The sequence below is a fragment of the Falco punctatus genome (genome assembly GCF_963210335.1).
Source record: "Falco punctatus genome assembly, chromosome: 3".
Lineage (NCBI taxonomy): Eukaryota > Metazoa > Chordata > Aves > Falconiformes > Falconidae > Falco > Falco punctatus.
Window position 1 is genome coordinate 97477516 of NC_137582.1, and position 18333 is coordinate 97495848.

At 42.5% G+C, this 18333-nt stretch overlaps 1 protein-coding gene across 14 annotated transcripts in view; it reads left to right on the top strand.

Annotated features, from left to right (window-relative positions):
• ATXN1 (ataxin 1) overlaps positions 1-18333 on the top strand; it is a 226535-nt gene that overhangs the window by 82515 nt on the left and 125687 nt on the right. The window contains exon 1 of one of the 14 annotated variants that reach the window (XM_080378252.1): positions 1266-17025. The exons of the other annotated variants lie outside the window; for them this stretch is intronic. The gene's annotated coding sequence lies outside the window, so the exon portion shown is untranslated. Of the gene's footprint in view, positions 1-1265; positions 17026-18333 lie in introns of those variants that run through there. 14 annotated transcript variants of the gene reach the window in all.

Below are 18333 nucleotides of genomic sequence, written 5' to 3' on the forward strand. Positions count from 1 at the left end.
TGCCCTTCTCTAAACTCCTGTTATTTCCGTTTTCCCCATTTTTTCAGTTCTGAATACAAAAGTAACTCCTCCCATCCCTACATTTCCACTTATAGCAGAGGGATGGGATGTCTTTACTCCTGTCCTGCCTTTCTGTACCCATCCCTCTGGATTCACACATCCTGAGGAACTGCTTGAACTCAAGCTCAAGTTGTATCTTCATCCACATGATGCAAAAAGCCCAGTAAAATAGTACAGCTCTGTGAGCTGGAAAGTGTTGGTCACATTTCTGTAGTGCAGAGTGAGGGGAAAACATTGTTGGTGCAGGTTGTGCTAGGGTTTGCTGTGTGACTGCATAGGTACAGGCTCACACTGTGTTTCTCTCTGGACTTCCCAGTGGGTAACATTGCCCCAAATTGGATGAGCTTCTCCCATTCAAAATGTCAAATTTGTGTTGCTTAATTTCCAATGAGGATGTAATGTGATAGTAAAATTGTTCAGTAAGGGGTCATACACTGTTTTACTGTCGGTTTGTGAGGCTCAGACAGAAGGAAATGATCAAAAACACTCGATGCTCATTATTTATTAATTGATTTCTGGCAGAGCCTTGCTACATTCTGGCTTTTTGTTTGTTTCTTTGTTTACAAACAAAAAAAGAAAAGCACAGTTCACAAAAAAACGAAAAGGGAAATTTGTTAACAAAGATTTCTGACAAGGAAGAAATGGCATTTGGGGGCATTTGAGTGGAGGTGCCTTGGAGTACAGGGAGGGCAACTTGGCAGTGCAGTGTCACCCTCTCTGAGTTGCTCCTGAAAGAGAAGAATACTTTAGAGAACAGCAGACCATGAATCTTTGATACAGGCATGTTGGGTTACGAGAAAATATTTACCCTGGTAAGTTCTGTAATGGGGTGCTTGTACTTTGCTGCTTGTATGGATGGAGTTTCTTAAAAAAAAATTTGCAAGCTAACAAGAAGCTCCAAGTGTTTCTTCACTTTCCTGTATCTCTTCCTTGTTTCTGTACATATTCAGGGAAAGAACAGTACATTTAAATAATTGTATCTTTCTTTACTCTGTAGTTTCTTGACTTCAGAAGTTCCAAAACTGCTTAGAGTCTTTTGTTCTGCAGTGAACCCCACAAGGAACTATCTTTTCATAGATGCCATGGCTGGTATGGAGCTGTATCGAAGCTTGAGGTGTGAAGTTTACGCTGATGAAATATCTGAAGACTTTAGCTGCTGGTCCTCCCCACTTTGCCCATTCCCCGCCCCCCCCCCCCCCCCCCCCCCCCCCCCCCGGATTTAAAATTAATGAAATGTAAGTGATTTTTCACAGGAATAGCTAAAATCACATCTCTGATCAGCAGAACTATTTTGCCAAACTTTCAGGCTTGCTCCAGAGCCTGAAGCCATTTTTATATCTCAATAAATCAGTGACAGCAGCAGCAGCAGCAGCAGAAGTAACGTTAACACAGTCAAAGCTGTATATTTATTTGCCTACTCTCTTTCTTCAAAATGGCTGAAAATCTGTTTCCGAAATTTCCCCACAAAAGATCAGTCTGAGGCAGCTGTTAGCATGAAAGATTTTAATTAAAATATCTGCCAGAGTTGTAAAAAGCTAAAATGAAGGCTTTGGAGGGGGAGGGTTGAATAGTCTTTAAGTGTCATGGCTGCTATGTGAATTACCTTCTTTGGGCTGCTGGTCTAAAGGTGGGTCTTCAGCTGCAGCTGCAGCACTGTATACCCTGTCCTTGTGATACCCATTTCTCTGCCTTTCTCGTTCCTCTGCTGCAGTTCTGTGGAGTGGTAGAAAAAATTGGTCCAGGAGATCATTTTTTTCAGGTCACTTAGATCCGCATTGTTTCAGCTCCCCTTATCTGCTTCTTTGACTTCACAAATGTTTCTTTCCTTCCTTTGGATTAGAGGGTAACTTAAAAAGGCAAAATACGCAGCGAGACCCGTTGGAATTTGTTGTAATCTGGCCTTGTCCTCATCAGTTGAGCCCCAGGGGTTCTTCAGCATCATCCTTCGTCAAAAAACAAGAAGCCATTGTCAGCTGCCGAAACTCCTGCTGCTTTGCTCTGCTTTTACCCCATCAGTGCTATGTGGACAATTGTGGAAGTAGCAGTACCCGACAGGGGTCTGTTTGCGGTTCCTCTAGCCCAGCTGAGTGGCTGCGGTGGCTTTTCTTGGACCATGTCAAAACCACTGAGCCCTCCTGCTTTCCAGTATGTGAATCAAGGTCCTGTCTCTGGTTGTCTCCAGGCCACCTCCTACTTCTGGGCAAAAACTCTACTCAGCTCTCACTGCTGGGTGTCCGTGGGGAGGGAGCTCCAGCGTGGGGGTGGGGAAGGAACCGCAGTACATCCCAGCTGGGCCTTGTGGTTGGGGCAGCCAGGACCTGGGAGGTCCCGCAGGGTGCACCCATGTCTGCACACTGCCTTGCTGATTTTGGCTGTGTGACTAGCCGGGATACAGAAAATGTTTGCTCATTTGGGTCTTCTGAAGAGAACAAGCAGGGCTTCAGTTTCAGGCTCTGGCTTGTATCGTGTCTTGGAAGTCGGTCAGGGCAGGACTATCAAAAGCACTTGCAGACATGCAGGTTCCCAGCTTTCCCTGGCTGAGAGCTGGCTCCCTGAAGCTCTGCTGAAAATCCCCCTCGCCGTTCCTCTGTGCTCAGATATTCTCCAGTTGAAGCTGGGAGTAATATTTGCATACCTCACTGGTTGTTCAGGCTGAATTAATATTTGTATAGCACACTGTGTTCCCCATATTGAAAGCACTACATGAACGCCACTGTTTCTAGGCAGTTACATCCTATTCTTGAATGTTGTAAATGTACTTAACCAGGACAGACAAGAGTAATTGCATTTGTTTAGAAAAACCCACTCAGTCCTTCAGTATATGTGTGAATGGATATTTTTTTTTTTTTTAATTAGGTGTTTATAGTAAAATGGTAACTCCCTTCTTCTGAAATAGTCCTATTTCAAAGGTTGTTTTTTGTGTTTGTTCACCATTTGTTTTTCTGGTTGCCAATGCTTTGCATGCTGGGGGGGAGTATATGTAGTTTTTTCAGGGTCTTCCCCTACTTATAGAAACCTTTCATGCATAAATCTTCTAGCAATGCTTTTTCTTAAGCTGAGAACATAAATAGAGTAGATAATTGTCCCGTAAAGCTGATTGGTATTCCTTAAATCTTGGATCTCATCCCTTGCTTATTCACACATCATCTGCAGATAAGATATTTCTGCTCTCTTCTGAACTCTGTTTCACACAGTCCAGTGAGATGTTAAAAAATAATTTATAAATCTCTGCAAAACCAAATTAGAGCATTACATGAAATGGTGGGGTGGGGGCTGGGGGAATTAAATAATTAATTCAAACTAGTAAACATTTTTCTGGTCATAGATGGTCAAAATTCTCCTGAAGCACAAAAAAGAGGGTGATTTCTCCAAAGGTCCAGCTTGCAGAGAACCTGCTGGAGGTGACAGCATCAGGAAAAACAGAACCAGCTGTGGCATCAGTGCTATTGCACAGTTAGCATCATGGCCTGCAAGGGCAGAGCAGCACGGTCTCCTGCAGGAAAACCTGGGCTTGTAGCTCTTAACAGCCGGGATTCTGCTTGTCGTGTCATGCTGCCGTAAATCCTGAGCAGCTCCATTGAAACAGAGGGAATTACTCCAGATTTATGCCAGTTTCGATGAAAAGAGGCTTTCTGCTGAATGGATCTGGGCAGCCACTCATCAGGTGGAAGGGAAAGAAGTGACTCAGCGTTCGGCAGTTGTTGCTGATGGCTGGCTTTTGCCAAGTGCTGAGTCACAATTTCCTTTTTTTTTCTTTCTTTTTTTCCCTGCCCCTCTCCTTTTTTCCCTGGGTGAGTGGCTGCTTTGTGCACCCCAGAGAAAAGAGGGCTTAATTTCTGATGGAAGAAGGGATGCAGGGGGGCCTGCGTCCTTGCTGTGAGCAAAGAGCTTATGGAGGGGCAGACCACCCTTGCTAGGAGCAGCTGGCTGTTTTTTTCAGAGCGTGCAATATTGACTGCTGCTTCATACGCCCAGGCGATGAGCGTTTGTAAAAGGGATTTAGCTGTGTAGGTGGCCTCGTATTTTCTGTCTGTATGGTAATAACCCAGCTAAGGCCAGTGACGGCAGCTCCTCCTGTGGGTGCACACAAGGGAGCAGAGCGTGCAGCAGAGCAGAGTGAGGTGCAGCCTGGTGCTGCCTGAGCAGCCTCTTGCTTTCCCCCCATCTGCTGCCACCCTGCTCTGCCTCCCCAGCAACCTCACCTCTGAGCCAGCAGCAGTGGCCATTACCTGCACCTGAAAAAAGGCAAAGGAAGAGGGAGAAAAACCCCATAGCTAGGTTCTAGGGCCACGTGCTGGTTGTGTAAATATGGGGGTTTATTTGGGTCTACCCAACAAGGGGACTCCAAGTTTAGAAATGGTGTTAAATTACTGCAATGAAAAAGGGGATTTAAAAATTCTAAATGGGGAAGACAATAGCTTAATGTAGATCTTTGAAAAACATGGGATGATGAACTGAAGCTCCCTGAATGTTTCAGCCCATCTGTCTTGTTAGTTTCTGTGTCTTAATCATGGATTTCATGAAGTGTCTAATTTTCTTTTTTTAGCTTTCTGTCTTCCTCTTGTACAAAAGTTAAGGCAGGGAAATCATCTGAGCTGGATTTACTTTTGCATCTGAGAGAAAAGCAGTCTATAAAAAGAAGTGAGTGGTGTGTTATGCTGGGAAACTGTCTGCTTTGGATTTGGGGGGGCAAGAATTGCCCACCCTCACTTTTGCTGCTGTGGTGGTTATTGGGACAGCTGGGGAGTGCAATTGTAGGTGCATACCTGGTAGCTGATTGTTTTTAATTGTCTGGCTGTAGTCTGTGGTTGTCTGGACAGGGTGGACTGGCTCTGCTGAAGTCACCAGCAAAATTCCTTGCTGTCCCTCCCACTGCTGCTGCTGTTCCTGGCAGCTGTCGAGATGTACTGGCTAGTCCATGCTCCCTCTTGAACCTTGGGAAGTCTGCAAGGGCTCTTCCTAACTGGAGAATTACTTGCTGTTCGTATCTGTGGGGGGAAGAAGCACAAACCAACCAACAGAACTCCAGCCAACCCCCCCCCCCCAGAGTCAGAGCATTTTAATGACCCCTCAGGAGGGTTGTGCGTCTCCACGTTCTTCCTGTGTGAATCCATCATGTGGACACCACTCATTTTTTGGCAACAGTGGAAATTTTTGCCACATAAGGCCATGTATATTTGCAGTGTGTACTATGCAGAAGACACTGATTGACATTAATTAGGAGTGGGTGGTGTGAAAGTGTAAAAATAAAATTCCTTTCTGTCAGGTTTACTATTAGAAGTGAAGTACATGGTGTGACACTGCGCGTGAGCGTGCACGTGTGTGTGAGTGTGTGTGGAATGGAGGGTGTCTATTCAGCATTTAGAACAATAGTGGGAGTGAAGCATTACAGATTTAAATGTCTATGAAAGTCTGGGATTGCAACCTTTTTCTTGTAAGCTGCTCAGTGAAATGTGCTGCAAAATTGTTTCTTTTCAGTTCTAAGTTCAAACTGCTGTGCTAAAAACCATACAATGCTGCCTATTGCAACTTGTGTCTGTTTAACTGCCTCTGCCTGCTTTGTGCTGTTATGGTGACTGTTTTGAGAAGTGATCAAGAGGGACAATGTTTTCAGTAAATTTTAACAGGAGCAGCATTTTGAAATTAAGTGGATCACCATTTAGCAAGCTGGTATTGCTCCAGCTGATGATATTTATTAACTCCTTCTCTGTGTGTATACTGAGAATAAGAAGCAATAAATGAATTCCACAGCATTAATGGTTCGTGAAGTCTGTTGTCGGATGTGGCTGGCCTTCTCCTATGAAGTAAATGGACAATCAGCTGTGCCATTTTAAAAACATATTCTTTGGATCTTAACTGTGTTATGGTATCTTGAGTTCCAGGACTACTGCCTATGAAATTTCTTCAGTTATCTATGTTTCGTGTGGGTGATGCTGCCAGAGGGTTATCTGTGGAGCTTTTAATAACTGTCTGTCTGCTCTGCCTGCCTGTTTATACTTATCCTTTATAAAAGAAGATAAGCTTATATATATAAAAGAAGATATACTTATCTTTATAAAAGAAAGTTCAAAACACAGACACCTTCTCTGCCTAATTCACTGGTCACTGCACCAAGTGACACTGACTGAAGACCTCTTCCCCAGTGGCTGAGGCTTTTCCATGCCAAACTGCAAGTTTGTGTTTGGTCTTCATCGATTATAGCTAAAGGACAAGTCTCGTTCCCTAACACCTCTGAAATTATGTGTGTTCCCCTAATTTGTGCTTATTTAAGTGAGCTCTTATAAAGTGGATCCTTTTTTATTATTGCCCCGAGATTTGATGGAAATGAGTCGTGAGTCTCTTAATTTCGTAGCAGAATCTCTCTCTGTTGACAAACTGAACATTTTCTGGGGGAGAGGGTGGGAGTGACACCTCAGCTCTGCTCTCCAAGCCTGCAAAGTGCTGGTAGTACCTGCTACGGGCCCTGTGAGCTGTGACTGCTTGTGCTGTGCCTGTGATTGAGATACAGAGCTGTTACTTAGGCCTTCTGGCTAAGTATCATTTTCTAGTGCATTACTGAAAAGTAGATTTAACGTGTTGGGTATTAAGTTAAGGGATTCTCCTCCTCCTCGAAGGAAAACACCAAAACTGACATACCGGTTTGCACCGGACTCACTAACATTGGTGGTGTTGCTTTAGCATGGTAATATGTAAGAACTGGCTCAAAAAACCCCACCCAAACCCAGCAAACCCTCTGTCTTGCTGACGCTGATCCTTCCACTTACAGGGTGATATTTTGGGTGAGTGTCACGTGTTGCACGTGGCTTCAGCTACGAGAGGTTGCGGACCATGGGAACGTGGAGCTAAGGGCAGTGCTTGCAGCTACTTTTCAGCCAGCTTTGGTGTCAAGTGTGCAGAGTGTATGTGGTAATGCATTTCGCATTTCTCCACATGTCTACCAAAGGCCCCTTTTAATTAACCTAACTGCACGCGGTTTGTGTAGGGGTGTGTAGGCTTGTCGGCAAGATGCTTGCTGCTCTGTCTCTGAGTGAGCCATTGGCATGCCTGGTCTGCGACAGCTTGATTGATGTGGATGGAGAAAATGTTTGAATTAACTGCAGAAGCCTAAAAAGCAATTCATAGGTACACGAACACTGAGGTTTCCCCTGCATGGGACAAGATGCTGTAGTTTAGTTAAGGAAACCACAAGGAGGTTGATTTCTGGGTTTTGGTTTTGTTTTATTTGTTAGTATAACAGTTTGCTTGTGTTTGAAAGTGTTAGGCAGATATAAATTCATGGTTGAAGCTGCAGTGGTGTGCACATAATGCATAGCGTATCTGATGTCAAAGAAGTTGCTTGTAATCACATATGGTAGATAAAAATACACTGATATTTAAAGCAGTGGGGTTTTTTCCTGGGTATAATTGCAATGTTACTACCAGCTAATCACAATAGAGTTTCATGACTATGTTTTCTTGCTGTAAATCTCAGTTCAGTGACTTGAGCAAAGATACGTGAACTGTGAACAAAAAAGAAAGGGGAAAAAAAAAAGCAGGGGGTGGGGGGTGGGGTGTAGGGCGCAGGAAGACCATGTTTGAAGTCATCCTCAGACTGTGTCTGTGTTGAAAGCCCAGTCAGGTAGTGTTCTTGGGAGAGTTATTTAGGACTTAAAGGGTGCAATGTATATTCAGTGTCTCCTAGAATGAGATCTCCATGACGAAGAACCTTGTGGCCTTTGGGGACTGTATCTATATCTGAAAGTATAGATATGTTCCTTCTTGGGGACTGTAACCCACTGAAGATAAACCCACCAGTATAGCAAAGGGGTTTCCCACCAGTAACGTAAAACATACAGATCCCAGGTCTTGATCTTCATGCATGTAAAAGCCACTTTACAGTCTTGAGGCATGTAAAGAGATCTTGAACCAGGAATAAATCATCTAATTAATTTAGCCTTCTTGCACTTTTCAACACTGATTAATATATTAGGCTGTTTAAACATAAAATACACAAGTAAAATGTGTGTGGGAAAACACTGTGTAGGTACATATCCTTCAGTGATTGGGTAGCTATTTGTAAGCTTGAATTAATTAGTTGGGCTGACATGTGCAATCCGTTCAGTTTTGTGGGGGCTGGACAGTTTGTGGGCAAGCAGAAGGGAAATCCTTTAAGGGATGTGTCACTGTAGGACTTTCTTACACTAAAATTTGAGGGGGGGGGCGGAAGGGAAGTACTATTAGAAAATCTGCTCATGATCCTTCATGCCATGAACATCTTTTAAAACCGGAACCTGTGTTTCATATGGTTGTTCAGTTGTCATCATGTTTTTCAGTTCCCTGTTATAAAACAGAGCATTACATTACTTTAACATAATATATAGAGACAGAGCTTGAAATAGTTTGTAATCAGCTAGACCAAGTCATGGCTGCATTGCTAGGTGCTTTCCTGTTAGTGTTCATAGAAGAAGATGGTGTTTGCACAGTTCAAATACTTTTCATGTCAGCGCTGATCACTTTTTTTTGCAGCCTAAGTAAACAGAACATCAGATTTCACCTTAAAATATTTTAACAAAACTTTTTAATAATCATTGATTGTATTTCACAAACATGGTGGTGCTGAAAATGTTAGCATAACTATAGCCATAACATTAGAACAGAGCTGCTGTTATTTTTGGAGTATGTCTAAACCAGTGGTTTTTCAAGTGGAAAGACTGGCAGAATTTCGTTGTGTGTGTTCCTTCTTCCATCCTCTCCAGTTTTAGTTATGTGCTTGGTGAAAAGCAGAATACAGCAACGTGGGATTTTCTTTCTAAGGACCATCTAGGGACTCTGCATGCGGCATGCCAGTAAATAACGTAAGCATCTCAGGCTTCCCTGTGTCTGTCCCCACAGTGCTCCCCTCAGATGGGGAAGCTGTGGTGCCTCTGCTACTGACGGCTGAATGAAGCCTGGCGGTAGGCTTGTGCCCCAGCCTGAAGTGGGGTACGGCAGGGAGCCGAGTCTGCATCTCCCAAGTCGCACCCTAAGGCTCTTGGCCATCGTCCTTCCTCCGTTCTGCAGTTTAAAGACCTGGGATGAGTTTAATCCTGAGAAACAGTCATAAACACGCTCTTCAGCACCACTGCATGAGTGGAACTCACTGCATCGTGAGAGGATGCTGTGGAGCTGCTGACACAACTTGTCCAGGAAGCTTTCTTTGCTGGAGAGTGTTAGAACGGTGATCATGTTTCCCCTTTGCTGGGGTGTTCTTTTGCTGTGTGCATCAGTGGTGCTTTGGTGGGTGTGTTGCTCTTTTCAGACTTGCACTTAAATAGTAAACCAACATTTTGTAACACCAGTGTTTTCAAATCCTGTGATCACTGAAGTTGCCAAATGATTATTTATTGGGAATAGAGGTTTTTCGTTGTATAATCTTTGTGCTAAATCAGAAGGAATAGTGCTTCAGGATTTTTTTTTTAATAGAAAAAAATGATAGTAACTTGACATTCCATGGCGCACATAAATTTTTGAAAGTCAAAAGACCATTTTCTTCAAGGCTGCACATAATGATCTCATTTGTTATTATGTGGTTTGCACGGACTACTCTCAAGACGTGTAGGATTTCTTCCTCTCTAATGTTTCTGCATCAGTGTAATAGATCTGAATACTCCATAGATATTGGGCCATCTGGTTCTCTTAATTCTGCTGAATTTACCAGAAGAAAAAGTAACGGATTATGCCTTTCTAAATGTAGTCTTTTTCCATGATTGAAAATTGAATCACTTATTCTGTGGAAGACTATGGTATTCTGTAGTTTTCCTTTGTTGCAATTTGAATATTCTTAGGAAAAGTAAACCCTTGATTTCTTGGTACAAGTATTGCAGGTTTTTTAAAAATTTCTTTTGTCGTCATTTTGGGATCCAGATCTTCTCCAACTCTATAAAACAAGTAAAGGTATCAGTGACCTCTTTTATTCTCCAGATTATAGTAAAAATAAATATCTTAAAATGCCTTAGAAGGAAAGGAAGGCAGTGTAAAAAGAAAGCTAGCCTGCTGGAAGGAGTAATGCAAAACAGAAATTTGAGTCCTTCCCATAATAAATCCCAAACCTAATAAAACTCTTTGTCATTGGGGTTTGATCTTGGAATTGGATTTCTAGTTTGGAGCCTTCCACTGGCCCAATCTCTTGTAAGAGGGTTTGGCGTGTGTTTTGGGGTTAGTGTTAGCAGTTTCAGTTCCGAACCCAAGTTGCAGGAGGCTTGCTTGAAGCGGTACAGACCTCGCCGTGAAGCTGTATGGTGATCTCAGTGAGTGAATATGAATGCAACGATCTTCTCAGTGCCACTAGGAAAAAGAGTGGTATTAATAACAATGAGGAAAAGAGGGACCAGCACTTGATGCAATGACAGTTTCTGTTTGCCAGCCAAGTAAATGTGTCAGGAGGTCACCAAGGAGTATCTATGGCAACCGAGGGACAGAGGATGGCTCTGCTGGGCCAGCATTGCTTGTTGGGCAGGACCCCAGGCAGTGAACTGTGATGTGACCTGATTAGGACTAAGCTACTAACTGAAATTGATAGTATTTATCAGCCCCAGCCTTTAAAAATCAGTGGAAAGCTGAAAAACAAACAAACAAACTAAAAAAAATCAGCTGAAAGGGGGGGGGGGGCAGAAAAAAAGACCAAGGAGGCTTGTCTGATATCTTTCCAATTAAAAAAAAAAAAAGTAAATTCAGTACACATTAAAATGTGGTAGCCTGATCTCTGGGGAGAGGACTCATTTCTGCTAGGAATGTTTTTACTCTGTGTTGTCTTAATTTTATTTATATTTTTTTAAAAAGAAGTCAGGCTTGTCAGGAATTTTACAAACCAACCCCAGACTTGCCATTGGGCCAGCCATAAGTTTTGTAAAGTGTCATTTCTTGTGTGGTTATTAAAAAGAAAAAGAATATACGAAAAAGCACCAAGTCTTTCAAACCTTTGATGGAAAAGCCAGCTGCTTAAATATCGCTGCAATCCCGTCTGTGGGGTGGGTTAACTGAACTCCCAGTGTCATGCTATTAAAGCAACCATCTTAGATAAGAAATGGTGATACGTTGTTAGATAAGAAATGGTGATACGCTGCATGACTCACTTGAGGGGTCATTATTTTTGGTGGGCCTGAAAGCCAGTGCTGTTTTCTGGGCTGTAGAGAGGAAGGTGTCAGCCTGTGCCGTGTGTGCGATCTAAGTGGCATAGCAGAAGAGCGAGGGCAGGTTTCCTTGGTGACCACTCTGGATGCAGGTTGGAGAGAATTGCCAACTGTTCCTTTGGCCTGTAACCCAGAGTATTAAAATCTGCTATGGAAGTACTGTATGTTCCTTTCCCTTCACCACCCTCCATTTTGGACTGCGACGTGGAAGCCCAAAAAGTAGTATCGCAGCGTGGTACTTTAGGGTTCGAAGGGTTGTGACATTACACTGCATTATTGAGGGGATTAATAATCTGCTGAAGACATTGTAATTTGCTTTGTATTAATAAACAGGCACATAAATAACGGGTAAAAATCTGCATAGAAATACCATGGTAAAAATCTGCATTTTCCTGGGCATCCTTCTTTCCAGGGGCCTGCTGTACCCTTTATAACCCAAAGTTTTGCATCTGAAGCATTTCTTACTGTTGAGATGGTCTTCTCTAGCACGACCCCACGCTCTGATCCTTGGTTTGTTCAGAGCCAACCTCAGACCAGCTGTCTTGTGAGCATTGCTCAAATCAAACCCTCATTTTGATTTGCCATGTTTCTCCCTTTTGTCAGGTGCCAGCTGGCACCGTGGCCCCGTGGGTGGCACGTGGAGGAGCCCAGGGTCACCACGAGCTCAGTGGGACGCTGGCTGCTGCAGGGGTGGCACCTTCAACCACAAGGGAGCCGCAAGGGGAATGTCATGTTGCTCTTGAGATGCTTCCTCTGCATAAGCATGGAGCAACACGTGTAGACTTCTAGGTCTTCTGTATCCCTGCCAAGCAGAATGTTGCTACAGTGCACTGTCATTCAGTGGGAATAAATAGAAATAAAAGGCGAAAATGTTTGCAGGATCACAAAACTGTTGACTCTCCCAAACCCCTACAAAAGTAAACGACTGAACAATTCTACAGCTGGTTCAGTAGGGATGTGCAGCTTAAGCTGTAAATTTCTATTCCAAGATAAAATCTGGTTATTGTTTAATGAAATAGAAAGTCAAGGCTTTAAATTATAAACAATTCAGATGTTTTTCTTCCACAAGATTGTGTGGCATTTTTTGTTTTGTGTTCTGTCTCCTCATGTCAGTATCTAAAAGTTTACTGTGGTAAGTCCAAGTGACAGAGAAAACATGGTTTGTTCTGGCACAAGGAGGACAGCCGGGCAGTGTTTCTCCAGGTTCAGAAAGCCTGGAGGGAGGGAGGAAGTCAGTCAAACTTGCTGCTGCAAAATGTTGCTGGAAGATTACTTCATAAAGCCCTTCCCAAGTGCCCATGAACCCAAAAATCTTTTCTGTGCTACTGAATTTACTGTGCTAAGGTTGTGTTTGCTGGGACAGCACATTCTAGCAGAGCTGGAACAGAGTGCTTGTCTGTGACTCTAAAATGACCTTGTTCATACAGTCAAGTCCAACTTGCTTTATAAACCTGTCATGACATTGTTGTATTATGATATGATACTGTTTGTAGTGGGGGCAGGAGTTGAAGTAGAACCTTACTGAAAAAAATCTCTGGTCTGGATCGTGACGAGTTTGAAATAATTTCTGACTGATGGTTGTAGTGCTGTTTGCATCCATACATTTAATGTCTGTGAAACGTGTTACAATGGTGATTCTTAAAAAACCCAGCAAATTCTATTCCTCATAGTACACAGAAACTGCCCTAGAATTTTCCTTGTTATCTGTTTTGGGATCCTGTTTTGTTGGCAGTATGGTACAAGCTATAGCTGGCACCCACCTCATACAGTGCTAGGCTTTGTGTAAAAATACACGAGAGTGAATGTGGGCAGGGCCATAGCCTCTGCAGTTGCTCTATTTGTAGCACAGCTCCTTCATCTTTTGCATGTGGTATTTGGACAGATTTTAACAAACCTGGCTTAGGGTCTGAAGTGGCAACCAGCATCGTATCAAAGCACTTAGTACGTTGTGAAAGGAACATGCTTATACAGCACAAGTTATGTATAGCTAGCTGGTTTGTTTGACTGACATAAGGAAAAGGTATTTGGGAAGTATCTACAGATTTTTATTCCATGTCAAAACGCCATATTTAGAAATCTCACTGTGAAAGCGTGTATCAATAAAAGCAGCTCCCCACTCAGTTTTAGGGGATATCTGTGACTTGAAGGCCAATAAGTTCAGTTTCTTTCACTCTTTGTTGATTTTGGAGTACCAAAGGACAGTCCTTGGGCATGGTCTGTTCACCAGGATTTGGTGCAGAGGGTCTACCCTTAGTAACGAGGTGAAGCTCTTTAGGGAAAACAAAGTGTTTCAGCAGATGCGATATGATTGATTAAAACCAATGTAGTGTCACCAACCCTATCTCCTGCTAAATTTGACTAAAATGTTTTAAGAAATAACATTGGTTTTCTCATTGCTAAGCACTTGACTTGAAATATTAGGGAAAATAAAAGTGGATTTTCTCCCTTCTAAATGCCAAAGAGCGACTGGAGATGTGTTTAAACAGGCAAACTACAGATTCAAAAATATGTATAGCTAGTTTATCACAAACAAGGCATGCTTCTTTCCTCACTGCTTTGCTTCAGAGACTAGTTAACTAGTTTGCTTTCTGAGACCACAACACTCAGACATTAAACAGAGAACAGTAGAAAGTAGAGGACTAATAGCAGTGATGGCAGAAACACCACTTGGCTTCTTATTAAATAAAAATTCTTTTGCTTCTGAATTCTTAAGTTGCTGTAAACTAACCTAGTTTGCCCAACCTCTCTAAGACATTTGTTCTGCTCAAAGATGCAAAGAATTATTTTTTTTTGCCAACACTTCATTGGTTTAGATAATAACCCTTTTTTCCCATCATTTTTGTTCGAGATGTGAGATAAAACAGTTTCAAATTAAGGCTTGGCCTTTATTAATTAGAGTTTCAGGAAGCAGAAGAAAGGAGTGATAACAAATAAATCATGATTAATTGCATGTAGAAGTGCTCTGATTTCATTTGAATATGCTTAACAAGCCTTTACTGACTACCACCAGCTTCTGCTCTTTGAGAGTAAAACTGAGAGTACGTAGCACCTATTTGAATATGTGCCTGGTCCTACTTTTGCTGCTAGAAAGCACAGGCAGTAGTTCTGCTGCAGTCTGCTGTTGGCAGTGAGAAAGAGCTATCAACAAGAGCAGGCTGGATCCAGAAACTGGACATCTTGTGTGTACAACGCAGGTACAGTTGTTCTTCTTCCCCAGCAACAGTGAGCATCAAAGCCTTTTATGAAGGAAGATTCTGCTTTGTTCACCTTCATTTCCCTGCTGCGTGCCCTTTTCCCTGCTCTCTCTTTTTAAAAAAGGCCTTTTCCAGTCCCCTACCCATTGCACCAAAGGCTTTCACAGCGTTAGTTGGCCATATTTGAATTTTTTCATTGCTGTCAGAGCAGCCTGCATGATACACCTTTCTGTGCTGTCGAGCACATTTGTAGTATTTCTGTCTGTGCACTGTCACACTTGGGACTTTGGGAACCTGGCCATTTTGCAAGGCAAATTCTGCCTTGCTTGTGGCTGCCAGCGTGCAGTTCAGCTTTCTCCAGGGTCCTTCCCTCTGAAAGTCACTCTTGCCATGCCGGCAAGTGGAAGGTGCTCATTTTGAGGGTGGGAGGGAATAAAGGGTGAAAAGAGTAATTTTCATGCTCTAGACTGCTATCACTGAAGTAATGTCACATACACACTGTGTCAGCCATCGGTTGAGCTATTACACCACTTTACTGTTCATCATCCTCATCAGTGTGTTCAGCATTTGGTGATTAAGGTTAACTCGGGAAAGGAGATTGCAGTTTGTTGAGATGCGCTAGGGTGAAACCCTTGTTAAAATGTGGCAGCCAGAAGAGCCATCCCCCCAGCCAGAAGAGCCATCCCCCCAGCCTCGATAGAAAATGTGTCCCCAGAGAACAGTTGCTCTGGCTTTGGTGCAATACTTACCATCTTTCTTTAACTGAGGTCTGTGGTTAAGTGGGAAAGGACAGCAGCCTTCTACAGCTTTGTCATACTTCACAACTAGGGAAGGAGAAAAGCTTTCCTCTTAACAGCTCGATGTAGCCAAGATCCAAGAAGCCCCAAATTCTCTGTAATTGTGTTGTTGCTGCCAATGGGCAGTCTCATTTGGGGGCATTATGCTTAATTGCTCTGTGCCTCTTTTCCTTCTTTTTTTTTTTTTTTATGCTGTGGGGTTTAGATCCCCTCCCCTTATACATGGGAAGGCTTCTTGTAGGAGTCAGTTGTGTGGCATTTTCCATGCTCCATTTTGAGCAACGCAGCCTGAAGATCTCCTAGTTTAAAGTTGCCTTCTTTCTGAAGTCATGCAATAGCGAGGTGCTGTAAGCCCAGTGCTTAACTGGACGAGAAGAGCTGTCAAGCCGTCTGTCCTGAAAACTGATTCCAGTTAGCTTGCCTTTGATGATATTTTTCATGTCCTGCCTTCTAAAAGAAGTAAAGGCAAAAGTGATGCTTTAATCTGTTATCAGTGCCATAGATTCCTGTTAGGATTTTTTTGAGTTTTCTGTGTTAGTGAAAAAAAACAACAGGGCCCATTACTAAAAAACGGTTATCAGCAGGGAGAAGGAGCAGCAATGGAAAAGCCAATTAACATGGGAAAGAGCTACAGGTTGAGGTTTGGGTTAGAAAGATACAGGAGATGGGAGCAACAGCATCAGTAAAGTGTGTATAGGATAGCTGAAAATATCAGACAGGAAAGAATGAGAGGAGAGAGTGGAAAGCGAGTGTGTTGGAAGGTGCTTGCAGTGGATTTGAGGAGTAGGAGGCTCCTGAGTTGTATATAATAGTTCAGCAGTGTAAAAGGCTGGAGTTTAGTCTTGTTGATGAGCTAGTAAGTGCTTACGCTTTTATGTCTTGCTTGTCTGGAAACAGTGGCTGCAGAGTGAAGAGATCTGCCACAGCAGGCATAAACTGATTGTTGGAAAGGTCTCATCTTCTCTCCTTATGCAGTCAAGGGAGCTGTAAAGCAATGGGAATGTTCAGAGATGCATGCAATTCCTGTCCTAATCCTTGTCCCACCCCATCCTTTTGAGTTTTCTTAACCTTAGCTGGCTAATAGTCCAGCAGCAAAATACAAATACTGTCATCCTTGCTGCTAGGAAAAGTGATGGTGTTTTAAAATGTGTTTTAAAGGAATCCAACAGTGAGGTGCTTCAGGGTAAAGCTTTAATTTTAGTTTGGTTTTTTGGATTTCCAGTTTATTCCTCCTCCTCAGCTGAGCTTGTGCAGATTGTCTTTCAGATAACTGGACATTATTTCTTCTGCGTTCTCTTGCTCTTTCCTTCTTTTTTCTTAAATTAACAAACTGGCTTATGAGAAACACATTTTGAGAGGAAAAGGTTATTTTTCTTGGAGTTCTCGTGATATCTGAGACTAAGGTATCTCACTAGCAATTAATAGCTTTATTTTTCATAAGCATATTGTACATCTTCTTGTGCCATACATACATCTTCTTCCAACCTTACTCATCTAGCAACTTACCATGAAACCTGGCTTAATTTAGTATTGGTTGCAAGTTTTTGCATCGTTATTCTAATCTTAGTTCTTTCCAGAAGAAAAGCAAATTACAGAAACAACCCTTGTGAGATACAAACTCTTAGATGATGATATCAATTTGCTTTTCACAGTCAGGCACAATAAATTGCTTCTCATTGCAGGTGAAATTTGCTGCACTGACATGTTTCCTCCTCCACAAAACACAGTTGGGTTCCGAGACAGGGATAAAGAGCTAGCAGTCATGAAACTGAAGCAGCATTTAACTTTTTATTTAACTTCATATTTATCTGCTTGATAAGCTACATGGTAAGCTGTATGGATGGATTATTTTCTTATTGTATTCTAATTTCCTGTTACCTGTGAGGAATTTGCACTTAACTTTGTGATGAGCTTCCCCAGGGAGCATAACAATATAGTAAAAAAAAAAAAAAAAAAAAAAAAAAAAAAGCCCCAAATCCTACAGGTCTTGCTTTTTCAAAATTCTTTGTGTGAAAAAATAGAAGAGCTTTTCTGCATAGGGAATGAGGGAGGAAATCTCTTGAGTCGACTACATTTTTGACAAAGCAGATTTTATTTTTTATGACCTGATTCAGTATTAGATTATTGCAGCCTCATTCCATCTTAATTTCATCAATCAGTGGAGTTATTTCAGCATAAACCTGGCACGGGGGATGGCTGAGTTAGCCTCTCCGTGTGTAATTATTCTCTAGTCTGCAAGGGTAAAAAGTACCTTCTGGAGGCCCACGGCACTGCCCTGTTAAAGCTGCTGTGAATGTGATCTGAGGCATTGAACACCAAGGATTTATTACAAGAAAAACTGTCTAATGCCCTTACCCTTTAATGAGCCCCACAGAGGCAAACCTTGCTCGCTGTTTACTCTGAAGGCAGTACGTTTGCTGCCTCTTGGTGAGAGGTATACAGGAGTGGGCCCTACCAGAAAAACATAGTTATTATTAAGTACTTTGCCCTAACCTGAAATAAAAAAGCCTCTTCTCTGAAGTGAGTTCATTGCAGTTTCTCCTCTGATGCCATGCTTTTACTGACTACTTCTGTTAAAGACGACCGCGTTCTCTCTCTGTGTTTCTAAGGAGAAGATGGAGTGATAGGCAGTAAATATCCACTGTTTATGTCTGACAGTAGAAGACAGGGAAGGTTGCCCGTCCTTCAGGTTGTGCAGTTATACTCTACAAAATCAAGTGTTTTAAAATCCAGCATTTTGAATGGCCAAATCAGTTCTTGCCCTTAGAGGCATTTCAGGACATACAGCTGCAGCGTATATATTTGTAAGATTCAACGTTTAATTTATGCTTTAGAAACCTCATAAAATTTCCATGCTGGTGCTAGAGTCTTCTCTGCATTTCACAACTCTATCTGTTAAGGTCAGAGCTATCAAATCTGGTTAGTCCTGGCCTGGTTTCCAGAGCAGGCAAGTCGCCTGCAACCCTCCACATTAACGGGCCTCTGGGTGAACACAGCACTACCGTGAAGGAGGCCAGCTATGTAGGTCCTGAAGTATGAATTGGTACCTAATTTAGTGTATCCAGGGGTGAAGATGTTGTCTTAGTATTATATCTCCCTGGGACTCCTGTTTCATGTATTGCTCTTCGTATTTGA